The 17,365-nt window shown below is 37.9% G+C and overlaps 1 protein-coding gene across 1 annotated transcript in view; it reads right to left on the bottom strand.

Moving 5' to 3' along the window:
- Positions 1 to 704: 704 nt before the first annotated feature.
- Positions 705 to 17,365, bottom strand: part of STARD6 (StAR related lipid transfer domain containing 6) — a 39,086-nt gene continuing 22,425 nt past the window's right edge. Inside the window, exon 9 of the mRNA XM_047696442.1 lies at positions 705 to 1,633. The gene's annotated coding sequence lies outside the window, so the exon portion shown is untranslated. The remainder of the gene's footprint in view (positions 1,634 to 17,365) is intronic.

Raw genomic sequence — 17,365 nt, 5'->3', positions numbered from 1 at the left:
CTAATTTTTAAAAACTCATAACTACTTTATATTCTATTTTTGATAATTTCAATATTTTAAATCTTTTATAAGTCTAAGTTTTTGGATATCATTGTGTACCTGTTGATTAGCCTGTTTCCTTGAGTGTGTGGCCGAGCGTAGTCTGTGGGAAGATGAAGGACCAAAACTGTGCATGCTTCCCTCCAGATAGGATTTGCATTTGCTTCCAGTGAGTCAGCACGAACCCATTTGGTATCACTGTAGCCCCTGAAGGTCCTTGCTGAATGCAGTTGTCTTAGTTTGTCTTATTTTCAGCTCCCCGACCTTGCTCCTGTCCTAAGGTTTTGTCTCCGAAGGTTTATTGCAGGCATTGCTGTCAGGGTGAACCCCACCTTTCAAGTTTGCTTTTTGCCTGATGCTTCCTGTTCCTTTCCTGCTTTTGTTTCAGCTCCGTTTTTTTCCTCCGTGATTGTAGGGGATTAGGGCCTGGAGATTTCCCTTAATATAGTTCCACCAACAATGAATTAAAAAGTCTGTTTTCTCTGGAATCTAGTATTTTGTATTGAAGGAACTCTTAAGAGTATTTGTCCCACCATAGTGCAGAAGCGCAAATCTATTTGGATTTATTTTTTCCATATTATTTGTGCTTTCTGTTTTTCTCTTTTTCTATGCTATGATTCTTTCCCACCCTTTTTCTCATCTTGTTTTTAGATTACTTGAATTTTTTCAATATATTTTCCCTTGACTGATTTGAGATGTAGACATTCTAAGTACTCTTGATCACCCTTAAAAATTGAACATGCCTAACATCCAAAAATGGTAAATAAATGTACCTTCTCCCAAACAAGATAAAGATGTTAAAATATGTTAATTTTAATCCTCTAGTTCTTTATTAACCTCCAAAATGGATTTATTAGTATTTTATAGAGTTAATGTTTAGGTTTGTGAACATGATTATCTTTTTTTCTGCTCACCTTTTTTACTTGCATCTCATATATTCATTCCTTCCAAGTAGAATTCACTTTCTGAAACTATGTCTTTGAAACTGCGATTTTGAGCTGACGTCTTTGGACTGTTTTAAGATATTCACTGTTATCTTTGGAGAGCTGCAGTTTTTATTACATGTCTAGCTACATATTTGTTCTCATGATGGTTGGGATTTAGGTGCTTCCTGAATCTGCAGGTGTATGCCTTCATCAAATCTGGGTTAATTTCAATATTTAAAAATATTTTATTGTGAAATTTTTATACAGAAAAGTGCATAAGTAAGTTAATGGGTAATTATAAGCAAAAATTATGTAACTAGGTCAAGAAATAAAACATTCCAAGTGATCAGGAATTCCAGAGGTTTTTGTTTGTTTTTGGTCATGTAACTGAACTTGAGGGGTTTACTGGTGGGGGTTGAACATCACTTTGAACACAACCCAAGGAAATGTTGAAAGCAAAGAACTTTTTATTGCTTGTTACATGTAAGAAGACAGGGAAGTAGCTCAGGAAGAACCGCCTCACCATGTTGTTAGTGCAGGAAGTGTTTATCCGGTGTAGAGGTGGGAGCAGGGGGCTTGCACAGGCACTTTTGGTTCAGTTGCTCATGCTTAGCACGTCCAGGGGCTAGTGCATACATCATAGGTCCCCAAAATGGCAGAAACTCCACCTATAGGAGGAGATCTTAGTATTATAATGAACTAAAGGTAATTTTAGGACAACTCAGGGAGGCTTCTGCCCTGGTCTTCAGCTCCATTCCAGCTCAAACTAGCTCAGATACGGGGCTCACAGGTGAGACACACCTAGCAAGGGGCTGTGGGGTGAAACACCTACTCCAGCTTATACTTGGCTGGAACTGTTGGTTCTGCAAAACAAAACATACTCCTTCCCTGCTTTTGTCCCTTCCCCTCCTCCCTCCTACGGAGAGCTTTGAGCTCTCTTTGAGTAGCTTTCCAATGCATCCTAACTGTTGTTTTCTTATTAAATTTAGATATAATTGGCATGTTGTTTCAGGGGTACAATACAATTATTTGGTATTTGTATATATTGCAGAATGATCACCACAGTAAGTCTAGCATCTATCACATTCATAGTTACAATTTTTTTTTCCTTGTAATGAGAACTTTCAAGATCTAAGGAAGTCCAGAGTTTTTCTTAGCATTTTATCATGTTGGGAGGGTTTAGTAAATCATTGACATTGTGGTTAAACTCAGTCTCCAGTTCGCCCGCCCGGGCTCATACCCTCCCAGGATGTCAGGATGGCTCAAGGTCTCAACATTCTAATCATGTGGTGGTCTTTCTGGTGTGCGCTGTAACAATCCTACACCTTACTGTTGGCATAAACCTAGGGCCCCCCAGTGAGTCACCTCATTAGCATATACCATGATGAATAGAAAAGATACATTGTTAGGGAAATTCTAAGGGCTTTAGGAGCTCCATGCCAGGAACCCTGGACAAGACCAGATAAATTCTACTGCAAAATATTTGGAAATAAGTCTTGAGATGTTTTATAACCCCAAATGTGCCCTACCTTAGTAAGTGTTCCGTATACACTTGAATGTGTGCTTTGCTGTTGAATGGAATATTGTATAAATGTCAATTAGTTTTATTTAGTTAGTGTTCAAGTCTTCTGTATCCTTATGGATATTTTTGTGCATTAATTATTGAGATAAGAGTATTTAAATCTCCAACTATAATTATAAATGTATCTTTTTCTCCTTGCAGTTTTTAAATCAATTTTGTTTGTTATTTGAAGACACATTCAGGGCTATTATGTTTTGAGGAAATGCCCCTTTATCATTCTGAAATGACCTTTAAACCTGATAAATTCTTTGCTCTAAAAACCAGTTTCTTTGTAAGAGCCACTATAACTTTTTAAAAAAGTAATGTTAGCCTGGTGTCTTTTCCTAGGCTTTTAACGTATTTGTATGTTTATGTAAAAAATGAAGTTTTACATAAGAGACTCTTAATCTCCCAAAACAAACTGAGGGTTGGTGGGGGATAAGGTGGCTGGGTTATGGACATTAGGGAGGGTACGTGCTATGGTGAGTGCTGTGAAATGTGTAAGCCTGATGATTCACACCCCTGTACCCCTGGGGCAAATAATACATTATATGTTAATAAAAAATAAAGTGTTTTAAAAAATTATATTTTAAGGGGTTATACAACAGACAGTTGGGTCTTGCTTTGTCATTCAGTCTGATATCTTTGCCTTTTAATTGAGGTTTTTGACCATTTAACATGGTGACCAATATAATTTTGTTTAAATCTACCAGTCTGCTATTTATTTTCTATTTTTCTCCATGTGTTCTTTGTTCTCCTTTTTCTTCTTCTTCTTCTTTAGGGTTTTACTGGGATTGAGTATTTTTTTTAAATCATTCTTTTATCTCCTTAATTGGCTTGTTACCTTTGCTTTGCCATCTTAGTGGTTGCTTTAGGGTGGATATTATATATCTCTAACCAGTACCTTATGTTTAGGGGACTTACACCAATATACTTCCATTTCTCCCCAACTGGCCTTTATGCTATTGTTACCATACATTTTATTCCTCCATACATTGTAACCCCATAATATATATTTTTATTATTTTTATTTTTGTCTTATACTATCAAATTTTAAAGATTTTATTTCTTTGTCTTAGAGAGAGAGCATGTGTGTGGGTGGAGAGAGGGAAGAGGGACAGAGAGGGAGAGAGAAGGAAAGGGAGAGAATCTTGAGCAGACTCGACACTAACCATGGAACCCAAAATGGAGCTCAGTCTCACAGTCTTAAGCTCATGACCTGAGCTGAAACACTTGCAGTAACCAACTGAGGCACCCCTATACAATCAAATTTTAAAAAGAGATTTAAAAATAAGGGGAAAATGCTGTTAAATATACCCACATTTCTGGTGCTCCTCATTTCTTTGTGTAGATCCATACTTTCACCTGCTATCTATTTTTTCCTCCCTATTAGACTTTCTTTAACATATTTTTCTAATGCAAATTTGCTGGACATGAATTCTTTCAGCATTCCTATGACTTATGTGTTTCTTATGTTTTTATTTTACCTTTTTTACTTTTTTAAAGATTTTATTTATCTGACAGAGATCACAAGTAGGCAGAGAGGCAGGCAGAGAGATGGGGGGAAGCAGGCTCCCTGCTGAGCAGAGAGCCTGATATGGAGCTCAATCCCAGGACCCTGAGACCATGACCTGAGCCCAAAGCAGAGGCTTAACCCACTGAGCCACCCAGGCGCCCCTACCTTTATTTTTTTGAAGATAATTTTGCTGGGTATAGAATTATAAGTTGTATGTGTTTTTTTAATGGGAGAAGGAAGGGGTCTGGTGGCCTTTAAGGTTTTCTCTTTATTACTGGTTTTAAGATATTTGATTGTGATATTCTTTGGTATAGTTTTATTCATGTTTGTTGTGCTAAGTATTTGTCAAGTTTCTGGAATCTGTTAGTTTATAGTTTTCATCAAATTTGGATTTGTGAGGAGGTTTTTTGCTCTGACTTGTCATAACATAAAATATCTCTGAGCCTGTGTGGGTTCAGGAGATAGCTCCCTCTGCTTTTTTCAGGTGGTTCCTTCCCCAACATTGGGTAGTTTCTTCATATGCATATACTAATCAATATAGTCGAAGACTCAAGAGGTATTCTGTGCAGCTCTTGCCAGTACTCTGCTCTATTAACTCCAGTCACCTTGGTGCCTCTAGACTCCTAACTTTGTCTTCCCAGCTCACAGGAGACTGCTAGGATCTCTCTGACATCCCCCTTCCAGGACTCCACCTTGGAAACTACTTCAGAAAAGTAAGCTAAGGCAGTTGTCAGGCCTCATTTGCAGACTTTTCATTTCTGCTGTTTATATTTATGAGAGTAATTTCTCATTCTCTAAATGTTCCTTTCTACAGTCTCCTGTTCTTGTTTCTTGGATACAGTATCTTCTTATCTCTCTAAAGTTGTTACTGATAGAGCTTTCCAAGATTTTGTCTTACTACCTAATCTCTCTTGAAGTTGATTTTGTTGATTAAGTGTACAGGACTAAAAGCCTAAGAGAAGCTCTGCTAGTTTTGATAGGACTTCATCGACTTTGAATTCCATGCAGGATGATCTGTCTGGGCCATTTTGGGGGGAACTCTTGATGTCAGTATCATTAGATCTTTCCTTTGGGGCTGGGTTATGTTTCTCAAAGATGATACTGAAGGTATCCTGCTTAGTTTAAGGCTGCCTGGCTGCCTGTGTTATAGGAACAAAGTTGGGGAAGATGAACTGAAAATTTCAGCATTCAGTCCACATAGGATTATTTAATCCTGTTCTTTGTATACTTCCTAGGTTCTCAACTAGGCATTGTCCAGTTCAAGAGAACATCTGTTTTACAGAATAAACCTTCAGTTCTCTGTTGGAATTAAGACAATATCAGAATATAATTTTCAGTTACTTTTTACCTTCTCCTCTTTACCAAATGATGTTAGCATCATATTGTTAATATAGCATGAGTCCTTTGGGGGAAAATTGATTTTATCAGTTAGATGTAATCTCATGATTTTTGAAAGGTGAAAACTGCAACAAAATTTACATGGTGAGGGTGAGATGGAGTCCTGTCCATTTTGAATATTTTCTGCTGACAAGGCTTTGCAAACATGAGTCATTTTTATAATGATACTGCTCAGTCTGTTCTCTAGTTTTCTGGAGATGGAATTTTTATGGCGATGGTGACTGGAATCTTTGTTCCAGTGCCCAGTTACCAGTTCATAGATGTCAGGAAGCATTTGCGGAAGTAAAAGTAATGATTTCTTGATGCTTGAATTACAGCTGTAATATATGTTCTTGCACCTGATACTTCCAGTGTAGACTTAGAGGTAGTAGTTCTTCTGGCAGGATGCCTCCCTAGTATTCGAGGAGACATCCCTTGGCCGAGAACCTGCCCATCCAACAATGTTCTCGGTACCAATTTAGCTGTTTTAAATCCATCCTTTTCTACTTAAAATACCTAGATTGTTTCTTTTCTGTACTGTTCCTAGAATGATACAAAGTTCTATTTCATTTTCTTAAAAACTACTTGAACCTTTTCTTGTGCTCTGTATTAAATCAGTTTATTAGTCCTGTCTTTATTTTACTTATTTTAAACATAGCCGTGTTAATTCTGTATTAGGTAGTACAAATGTTTGAATCCTTTGGTGGAAGACTAATTCTTTGTCTTATTTATTATTTCTTCTGGCAACCTATTCATGCTTGTCTTTTTTCTCAGGTATTCTATGATTTTGGATTGTGGGCTCTCACTTGTTGGGCTTTATTTGTGGAACTCCTATCAGGCCAGTGTGTCCCTCCAAAAAATATTTGCACTTGCTTCTGCCAGCCCTTTGAGAAACCATAACCTTGGACCATTTTAATTTCTGTACAGTTAAACCCTAGATTTAAATCTGTACAGTTAAACCCTAGATCTGGACAGACTGTGGGCATGGTTTTGCAGGGGATATTTTTACCTTTTCCCCTAAACCCATTCATTTGTCTTTTATTTTATGTTTGGATTATTTTTTTTCTAATTCATGGTTTTACTGAGCGGATAGTCCTGTTAGGTTCCTGGCGCATCTCATCCCAGTTACCTGCCTTGGATGGGCCCAAGGTTTTGTCCTTTTTCTATAAACTTAGATTTATTTATTTTGTTTTCTTGTTTACCACAGGTCTCTCTTTTGCATACTGTTTCCACTTATAAATAAATGAATGAGTTGTGTGAAATTCACTCTCATTTGTTATCTCACTGTATTACCTGTGCTTTTTTTTTGAACAAAGAGATATAATCCCCATATATAATGAGATATAATCCCCCTTGTTCTCCTATAAAGTTGATTGACATTAACAAAAATGTCTTACAAAGAGCTCTGCTTTTGATATGTAAAGGTGAGCCTCTCATAATCTGGTGATATTCGGGTATCCTTTCTTAAATTGTATTTATTATATATTAGATATATTAAATTTAAGATACTGAAAAAAATATTTTTAAATATGCTAAAATATTTTGAGGAAACTGTAAACTTCTTTCAGATGTGGTTTTAGTCAGGAAGATGGAACTTCTGTAGATATTTTAGGCAAGAAGATTTAATGTAGTATATTAGGCGCTTACAAAATCATTGCATTGCTGAAGGAGTGGGTTCTGGGGTTGGCCTCTAGAAACTCATCTGAGAACCAGACAGAACCAGTCCACCAGGTAAGATGTCTTATTTGAAGCCACTGGTGAAACTATGAATTCAAGGAGCTGAAATTAACAGGCAGTCACCACTGCCACTGCTTGACATCTGGAAGGCTAGAGAATAGTTACCTACAATTGTGTCCCAGTAATCGGGAACAAGAAATCAAGAAGATGCTGCTGCCTCTGTCATTGACACACCCACCTTTTGGCACAGAAGAATCTGGCAGATGGACACTGGAACACAGAAGAAAAGCCTCACTTGTCCTTGTCCTTGTCCTTGCTGGCCAGCAGAAACAAAAAAAAAAAAATAGGAAAAATGGCCTCTGCCTCACTCAACTCTCACAAGACTTCATCCAATGGATGTAACCTAATTTGCAACTAAAGACTAGGTGCAGTCAACTTCTGGGATGCATGTTTTTTTTTAGCTTTCCATCCTCTTTGATTAGAAGGAAGGTAGAATAGTGCTCACTTCGGCAGCACATATACTAGAAGGAAGGTAGAATAAAGGTGAGCAAGCCAATACACAGGATCTGTCAGTTATGTGTGTGTGCGTCTGTCCGTGCGCATATATATATATATAAAAATAGTAATTTATATATAAAATTACATAATTACTATGGAATATATAATTGTATTATATAATAAATTATATAAATTATATACATATATGTATATTATATATATAATAATTATATACACTATTGAATTTTTTTAAAGTGGTTACTATAATATGTTTGTGTCATAGTGGCAATTTTTTTATATCATACTACAAACCTGTACTGTGATAAAATTCAGCCTGCAGTTGACTTATCTAAACCAAACTTATGTGGCTACAGATATATTGAAGTAGAAAAACCTGAGAAGTTGATAGAATATTTAATCTTTACACTTAGTCAGATTATATATAGTATTCTAGTTAACTGTCATCAACTTTTTTGATATAATACCCTAGCAGTAAAAAGAATGGGGAGCCAGATGCTCCCAGTATCTGTATTATTTAACTAGGGATACAAGAATTTAACTTGAGGCTTGGTATTCAGCCTAATTCAGTTATTTGGTTTTTGGGCAGTTGAATAATCAGCTGCTTTAGCATCATTTGTGGCTTTACTGCAATTGTGCATGAAGTTACCATATGATTATATAGGTTGTCATTGTATTTAATCATTGCAAATTATTCTAGTCATAAAAATAAGGTCATCATGTTTAGATTTATTATTAGCATCTGAGTATTCAATTTCAAATATAAGTAAGCTTTCCAGATACAACCAAATAAAATCTCATGAGCTTCCTCTTGTAATTCCATCAGAGTATAAATTTGTAATTGTTATTGCAAAGTAAAATGTTGCAGTAAATGATGAGTATGAAAAGCATTTTATGTAGAAAACAATTTTCAGGGGTGCCTGGGTGGCTCAGTGGGTTAAGTCTCTGCCTTCAGCTCAGATCCTCATCTCAGGGTCCTGGGATTGAGTGCCACATTGGGCTCTCTGCTCAGTGGGGAGACTGCTTCCCCCTCTCTCTGCCTGGCTGCCTGCTTGTGATCTCTTCCTCTCTGTCAAATAAATAAAATCTTTAAAAAAATTTTTTTTCAAGTTATTGACTAGGGATAGAGGTTGATCATTAGAAGACGTATGTGTGTTTGTGTGTGTGTGGGTATACAGTATGCATACTGGATTATTACTCAGCCATAAAAAAGCACTAAATCTTGCCATTTGTGAAAACATGGACAGACCTAGAGGGTATTATGCTAAGTGAAATAAGTCAAGCAGAGAAAGACTAGTACCCTATGATTTCATTTATAGTGGAACCTAAAAAAGCAAAACAAACGGAGAAAACAGACTCACAAACTGGTGGTTGCCAGAGGGGAGGGAGTTGGGGAATGAGTGAAATAGGTGAAGGGGGGGTGGTTAAGACGTACAAATTGCCAGTTATAAGTCACAGGGAGGAAATGTACAGCACAGGCAATAAAGTCATTTGTATGGTGACAGATGGTGACTACACTTATGGTGAGCACTGAGTAATGTATAGAATTGTTGAATCACTCTATTGGATACCTGAAACATATAACCTCATATGTCAACAGTACTTCAATAATAAATATTTTAAAAGATTGAGTTAATATGGATATTGAGAGAGTACATGTACTCAATAACTATGATGAACATACATTCTTTTTGAGTCAACAAAGAAATATGTGGTTATTTGTGTCGTGACATTATTTGGGTAATTGATTACAACTACCCAAATTGGTACTGAAGTTGGGGAGCTGTACAACAAAAACCTGAAGTCTATGCTATTGGCTCTTGGACAGTGACAAGGTGAGAAACTGTTTGCTGAGGCTGGAATAATGGTGAGGAAACTACTTTCTTAAGAAGTTGTAATGATGGGGTGCCTGGGTGGCTCAGTGGGTTGAGGCCTCTGCTTTCAGCTCGGGTCATGATCCTGAGGTCCTGGGATAGAGCCCCGCATCAGGTTCTCCGCTTGGCGGGGAGCCTGCTTCCCCCTCTCTCTCTGCCTGCCTCTCTGCCTACTTGTGATCTGTCAAATAAATAAATAAAATCTTAAAAAAAAAAAAAAGAGCTGTAACCATGCATTTGATAAGACAGCTGTTCGTGCTATCTTAGAAAACAGAAAATAAACCAAATGAACTTTTTGGCTTTAGACAAGGATGTCTCCAGGCAAGGTGAAGAAAGTGCCACCTGGTGGTTTTTAGTTGCAAGGGCTAAAGTACTACTACAAGAAAGTTGAGCTAGGAAGGGAGGAAGGGAGGAAGCGGCCAGTTAGGTTGCAAGCAAAAGTAGAAGTTAAAGGTTATATTACATAGAGAGCCAGAGCTACTAAACTGGAAAATGAAACTGTTTTCTTATCTCCAGCCAACTCAGCAAAGTCTCAAATTAAGACATGGGCTCACATCCAACATCAAATCAAGATTGTGTCTATCAGATATTTTGATAAGACTGCGGAGTTAAGGTGGTACTGAGGAGATCTCAGGTGGACAAAAGCCTAAGGGTATCTTCCCACAGAAGCCTGATACAAAAAGAGCAATAAGAAAATCTAAAGACACTATGTTGATACCAATTACAGGTATGGCTTTTGGGTGTGTAATGGACCAAAACCAGACAAGAAAGCTCAAAAATCTTAAAGAATGTCGTACTAGCAAAAACAACTGCTTGGGCTAAACTAAAAGATGATCGCGCTCTAAAAATGTCTCTAGGCCCTGGACTTTCTTTGGCAGGAAGCAGCTTGAGAAAGTTACTAAGTTGCTAATAAAGATCATTACTTCAAAGAATAAAGGAAGGTGATGGAAAAAGAAGGCGATCTCAGTATAGCCAAAAGCTGTGGGGAGCAGTGAGTAAGGGAGCAACTCCCAGAGTGCAATTAGAGATTGGGCTCCAATCAGGAAACATTTCCCCATTGCCAGAGAAGTAGGCCCAGTAGGGTATCAGAATTGTGAGGAACCAGCAGCAACTATATGCTTCCCTAGCTTTCCCCTTTCCAGTGAACTATTTATTTATTGTGGTTATTCTAATTATTATATATTGGGTGTGTGTGTGTGTGCAGAGGGGCAGGTAACTTGTCATTCAAGAGGAGCTGCATCTGGGCCTCACATGTATCACGAAATCCTAGACTTGAGGGCTGATGCTGTGATTTTAGGGAACTTGGGGGTCCTGGAATAAGCACAGTGAATATATTGTGCATGTAGAAGGGATATGATTATGGCCAGAGAGTGAGTGAACCATCCTGGGACAGTTATTAATGGTCTCACTTCTCCACCTCTCGTATTCATACTCTGTTACCGTATGACTCTACGATTTCACTAAAAGGACAGATTTGATTTTTTTGCTTATTTATTACAAGTTTGGCCATATGACTTGCTTTGCCAAAGGGATGTTAGACTTGAAAAAACACAATGTTTCCACTTCTTCCCTTTGCCTTCATCATTAGAACATCCCTGGGCTAGGCTGCTGGAGGATGAGATGAAGCACAGCCCAGGCTCTCCGGTTGTCCATCCTTTTTCAGACGACTAAGAGCCAATTGCTGGACATGAAAAGGAGCCCCCCTGATCCCAGCCTAAATTACCCACAGACTTAACAGATAAAGGTAACGGTTATATGCCCCTAAGGTTTTGTGATTGTCTATTATACATTATTATTGTGGTATTGGTATTCATATTAATTTATTATAATATACTTGATGAATCCTCTTCAGCACAGAGTATACAAAGAAAGTGTTAGTGAAAAAAGTGGTAGTGAAAACATATTTTCTTCTGAATTAATTAAATCCCAAAGCAACCTTTAAATGGAGGATAAAACTTATTACAATGATTATTATAGACTGCCACTTGATCTTGTATGTTTTATAGTATCAAATACGTAGTGTCTGCGGGTATAATCTAGTAGCTGACAATACTGAGAAATTATTTTCCCCTGCACTCTCTCAAACTTTAAAGTGTTGGCTTCTAAATTCTTTAAACAAAATTGTAATAAATTATTTTTGGATAAAACCTTAGATTTATCATTATTTCCCAGTTCATTTTATGATGGTGATAATAGGAACTGGCCAACATTTATTTTTTATTATTGAAGAATAATTGATATATAATACTGTATCAGTTTCAGATGAGTAACAGTGATTTAACATTTATATACATTATGAGATAAGTCACCACAGTAAGTCTAGTTGCTGTCACCATACAAAGTTGTGACAATATTATTGACTATATTTTCTTGCTGTACATTACATCTCTATGTCTTATTTATTTTATAATTGGGATATTATACCTCTTAATTCCCTTAATTGTCCATTTCTCCATCCCCTCTGCTCTGGCAACCACCAATTTGTTCTCTGTATCTACGTATCTGTTTGTTCATTCGTTTTTGTTTCTTAGATTCTACATGTAAGTGAAATCATATGGCATTTGTCTTTGTCTGACTTATTTCACTTAGCATACCCTCTAGGTCCATCCATGTTACAAAAGTGAGGATTTCAAGCCTTTTTTTTTTTGGCTGAGTCATAGTCCATTGTGTGTGTGTGTGTGTGTGTACGTACACCACATCTTTTTTTATCCATTTGTCTCTCGAAGGACATTTAGGTTGTTTCCATATCTTGGCTATTATAAATAATGCTGCAATCAAACAAAAGAGTGCATATATCTTTTCAAATTAGTGTTTTCATTTTCTTTGGGGAAAATATCTAGAAGTAGAGATACTGGATTTTATGATAGTTTTATTTTTAATTTTTTGAGGATGCTCCATACTGTTTTCCATAGTGGCCATAGCAGTGGGCACTCCCAGCAACAGTGTACAAGGTTTCCCTTTTCTCCATATCCTCACCTACACTTATTAGTGCAGAATTGCTAAACTATTTTTATTATTCATATTATTTGGATGATGGTGTTATCATCAAATTTTACATGGAATTTTTTTTTATTACAGATGGTACCTTCTAAAATTCCTACCTGTTTAGAGGTAATCAAGATGATAAAACACCATAATATATGGGGATAATGACAGGACAAGGAGAAGGAATCAAAGATATAGTACTTAGTATTATTTCTTTGGTATTATTTACATTTTACCTTAAATAGGGTACAAGTTCAAAAATATATTATTTTTCTGTAATGGGGAAACAGTTTAAAAAATCATTTGTCTTTCTTGGAAAAATTTACTAAAATGTGTAATTTTGTGATTTTTGTGTTTATGGCTAAAAGGCTCACATTCTTCTGAAAGTACAGTTTAAACTGGAAAACAGTAGAAGTGGCCTATTCACAAAGTAAGGCACATTCTAAATCATGTATAATTGCATATTTATGTCTTTTGAAAACTTTGTTAGAAAAGGAAAAATACTCAGAATCTGCCAAGTTTTAGGGAGACCATCATCCAAGGAACTGGGGACAGAAGTCAGAGACTTCCTTTAGTTAAGCTGCTCTTCAACATCACAGTGGTTTTCTCCACACTTCCCAGAGTCCTTCCCACTATGCCCTCCCGTCCTCCTCCTCGCCAGGTTTCCGTGCATCCTTTCTCACACAAGGGAGGCTAGAAGGACTTCTGAAGCTAGAAGGTGATTATTAGAGGAGTTAGTTACTTTGCTATGAAAAATTTAATCATTCTTCTTGAGAATGGTATTTCTGTATCTTCTTACACTTGAATTTTGACACAATTTTCTGTAAAATATCAGAAGCTGTTCAAGCCACAACTCCCCAAAAGGTGTGTACCTCTCTCTATATTTGACATTTGTTATATAATATTTATAAACAAAACCAGACTTTTTCATGGGGCTAAATATCTCCTTAACAGTCATTACATACAACCAGACTAGAAACTCTTGACAAGAGGAATTGCTTATAAAGAGTGTTAAACAGGGGCGCCTGGGTGTCTCAGTGGGTTAAAGCCTCTGCTTTCGGCTCAGGTCATGATCTCGGGGTCCTGGGATGGAGCCCCGCACTGGGCGCTCTGCTCAGTGGGGAGCCTGCTTCCCCCTTCTCTCTGCCTGCCTCTCTGCTTACTTGTGATCTCTCTCTCTCTCTGTCAAATAAATAAATAAAATCTTAAAAAAAAAAAGAGTGTTAAATAAGTACTTCTAATGTAAACATACCAACCTTATTTTGGTAAAAAATGAGACCTGTGATAGATTAAAAATCAAAATTTTAAAAACAAATGATACTATGAGATAGCCTTATAGTTTATAATTTTATGACCCATTCAATTTGGGGGGAGTTTGGATAGGTTTTTACATTTTTTTCCTGTTTTTTAATTTTGAGATAGTTGTATACTTGCATGTAGTTGTAAAAAAAATAATGCAGAGATGCCATATTTCCTTCACCCAGTTTTCCCTAATAGTAATATCTTGCATAACTGTAGTATAATATCACAATTAGGAAATCCACATTGGTAAAATCCACTGATTTTAATCAGATATTTCCAGTTTTATGTGCTCTCATTTATGTGTATGTGCATGAATGTGTGTGTGTTCAATTCTGTGCAGTTTTATCACATGTAGCTTCATATGACCGTCATTGCTGTCAACACACAGAATAAGTTTATCACAAGGATCCCGCCTGTTACCCTTTCAAAGCCACAGCCACCTCCCTGCCTGCCCTCACCTCCTTGATCCCAGCAAACCTCTGGTTCTATTATCCATATCCAACATTTTGTCAGCTCAAGAATGTCATAAATGGAATAATATACTACTTAACCTTTTGAGATTGGCTTTTCTCACTCAGCAATATTCCCTTGAGACCATCTAAATTATATCAATAGATTGTTCTTTTGTATTGCTTAGGAGTAATCCATATTACTACAGTTTATTCACCCCTTAAAGGATATGTGAGTTGTGGGCTATTTATAATAAAACTGCTGTGAATATTTGTGTACAGGTTTTGTTTTGTTTTTAGAAAGAGAGAGAGTGAGAGCTGAGGTGGGGAGGGGAAGGGAGAGAGGGAGAGAGAATCTCAAGCAGGTTCCATACACAACAGGGATCCCAACACGGGGCCCAATCTCATAGCCCTGAGACCATGACCTGAACCAAAGTCAAGAGTCAGTCACTTAACCGACTGGACCACTAGGTGCCCCTGTGTACAGGTTTTTATATGAGCATTTGCATGTCTCAGGATAAAGCATGTAACTGTTGGGTTGCAGAGTAAATGCAATGTTTCATTTTGTAAAACACTGCTATAGTCTTTTTCAGTGTAGCTATACATTTTTCATTTCCACGTGCAATGTATTAGTGATCCAGTTTCTCTACAATCTCATTAGTAACCCTTGATATAATCCCTATTTTTTTTTAATTTTAGCTATTCTGACAAGTGTGTATTGATAACTCAATGTGGTTATTATTTGCATTTACCTAATGGCCAGTGATGTTGGATATCTTTTTGTGAACTTATATGCCATCTACATGTACTCTTCACTGAAATGTCTTTTGTTCATTCTTTAGTAAGATTTTAAAGATGTATTTATTTTAGAGATGCGGGAGGGGCCACTGAGGGGGAAAGAGAGAATCTCAAGCAGACTCCCTACTGAGCATGGAGCCCAATGGGGGAGCTCCATCTCATGACCCTGAGATCATGACCTGAGCTGAAATCAAGAGTCAAGCACTTAACCAACTAAGTCACCCAGGTGTCCCTCTAATAGGGTTTTTTTTAGTACTGTTGAGTTTGAGTTTTGAAGGTTCTTTACATATTCTAGATACAAGTCCTTGACAGAAATGCCTTGCAAATGTTTTGTTCCAGGCTGTGGCCTGTCTTTTCATTTACCTCACAGCGTCCTTCCTAGAGTATACATTTTAAATTTTGACTAAAGTAACGGGCTACTGTAACAAATTACCACCAATTTGGTGGCTTAAAAAACCCAGAAATTTATTCTCTCATAGTCTGGAAACCAGAAGTCTAAAATCAAAGCGTCAATTACCTCCTCTGAAGGCTCTAGGCGAGAACTTCCTTGCCTCTTCCAGCTTCTGGTGGCTCTCAGTGTTTATTGGCTTGTGGCTGCAAAGCTCCAATCTCAGACTCTCTTCTACCTCCACCATTTGTCTTTCTTATGCGTCTCTTAAAAGGACACTTAATGACTAGATTTGAACCCACTTAAATAATCCAGTATGATCTCATTCTAGGTCCTCCATTCTAGGTACCTGCAAAGACCCTTTTTCCAAATAAGGTCACATTCAAGGTTCCAGGGATTTGAAGGATTTGAAGAACGTGTCTTTTGGAGGTCATCGTTCAACACACTGCAGAGGGGAAACCGCTGGACTATACCAGGTGGGAACAGAGGTGCAGCATCCTGGGTCCTGGTGACACTGGGGATCAGGAAAGGGCAGTGAAGTGAAGAGTGACCAGCACTTCTTTGTACTGGTTGGCTAAGTCTTGTAGTTGCCAAGCGGAAGACACGGGACCCCAACTGACACTAACCCAGGAGAGATATACTACCTTCTTTTGCTGGGAGGAAGATGGAAAATCCGCTCCCTGCTTGTTCAGCCTGAACTCCCTGGCAGGGGAGTCACAGTGCTACTTCTCAACTCTGTCAGAGCACCACCAGCTGCTTCTGTGGGGTGGAATTACGCTGGTTGTAAGATCATCTCTCTGCTTTGCCCGAATGAAATCAATGAGGGAGTGGGTGCCGTTTTTAGGTTGATGTTTGGCTGCTGTAGATCTTGTTCCATTGGGCCACCCTTTTGTTCATAGCTACTCCTACAGCTATGAGGAACAGGCTTTTTCTTGAAGCTTTTGTTGTCATTCCTGCCTGGTGATGGTTCCGGATTGCTGTCTGGAATGTATGGAAGGCAATAAGGAGACCCTGACAATGACTGCTATGTCATTCCTCAAGTCCTAACGTCCTTAAGCAGTTTGCCTTCTTCTTTTTATATATGCTTTAATCTTCCTATGCTTACATGCAGAGTCTTTTGGTTTTAAGAGGAAGGATTTGGGGTCACCTGAGTGGCTCAGTCGTTAGACAGCTGCCTTTGGCTCAAGTCCTGATCCCAGAGTTCTCGGATTGAGCCCTGCATTGGGCTCCTTGCTCGATGGGAGGCCTACTTCTCCCTCTCCCACTCCCCCTGCTTGTGTTCCTTCTCTCACTGCGTCTCTCTCTGTCAAATAAATAAACATCTTAAAAAAAAAAAAAAAGAGGAAGGATTTGGGAAGAATGGGTTACTACATCTTGGCCAGAACAAGAAATTGATTCATGACTCATTCAATTTTAAATTTTAGATATCATTCTTCATACATGCTATTGGAATTCTTTTCAAGTGTTATGTTCATGTCACCTACAATGATCAATTTAAGCAGCAAGCAAAGAAAAAACAATTTAAAATATATTTTAATTTTTTTTTTTTTAAGATTTTATTTATTTACTTGTCAGAGAGAGATCACAAGTAGGCAGAGAGGCAGGCAGAGACAGAGGGAGAAGCAGGTTCCCTGCCAAGCAAGGAACCCGATATGGGACTCGATCCCAGGACGCTGGGACCATGACCTGAGCTGAAGGCAGCTGCCCAACCAACTGAGCCACCCAGGCGTCCCTATATTTTAATTTTTAATTAGTGCTGACTTCTGCGTATGTTTTCTTACTGATCTTTTTGCAGAGCATTTTCCAGGGGAAAAAAGGCAATAGATAAAAGACATTAAGAAAACTTGTTATGGGGGTGCCTAGGTGGCACAGTAGGTTAAGTCCCTACCTTCAGCTCAGGTCATGGTCTCAGAGTCCTGGGATAGAGCCCTGCATCAGGCTCTCTGCTCAGCAGGGA

Source organism: Lutra lutra, chromosome 12, assembly GCF_902655055.1.
Source record: "Lutra lutra chromosome 12, mLutLut1.2, whole genome shotgun sequence".
Lineage (NCBI taxonomy): Eukaryota > Metazoa > Chordata > Mammalia > Carnivora > Mustelidae > Lutra > Lutra lutra.
This window is presented reverse-complemented; position numbering and strand designations above follow the sequence as displayed.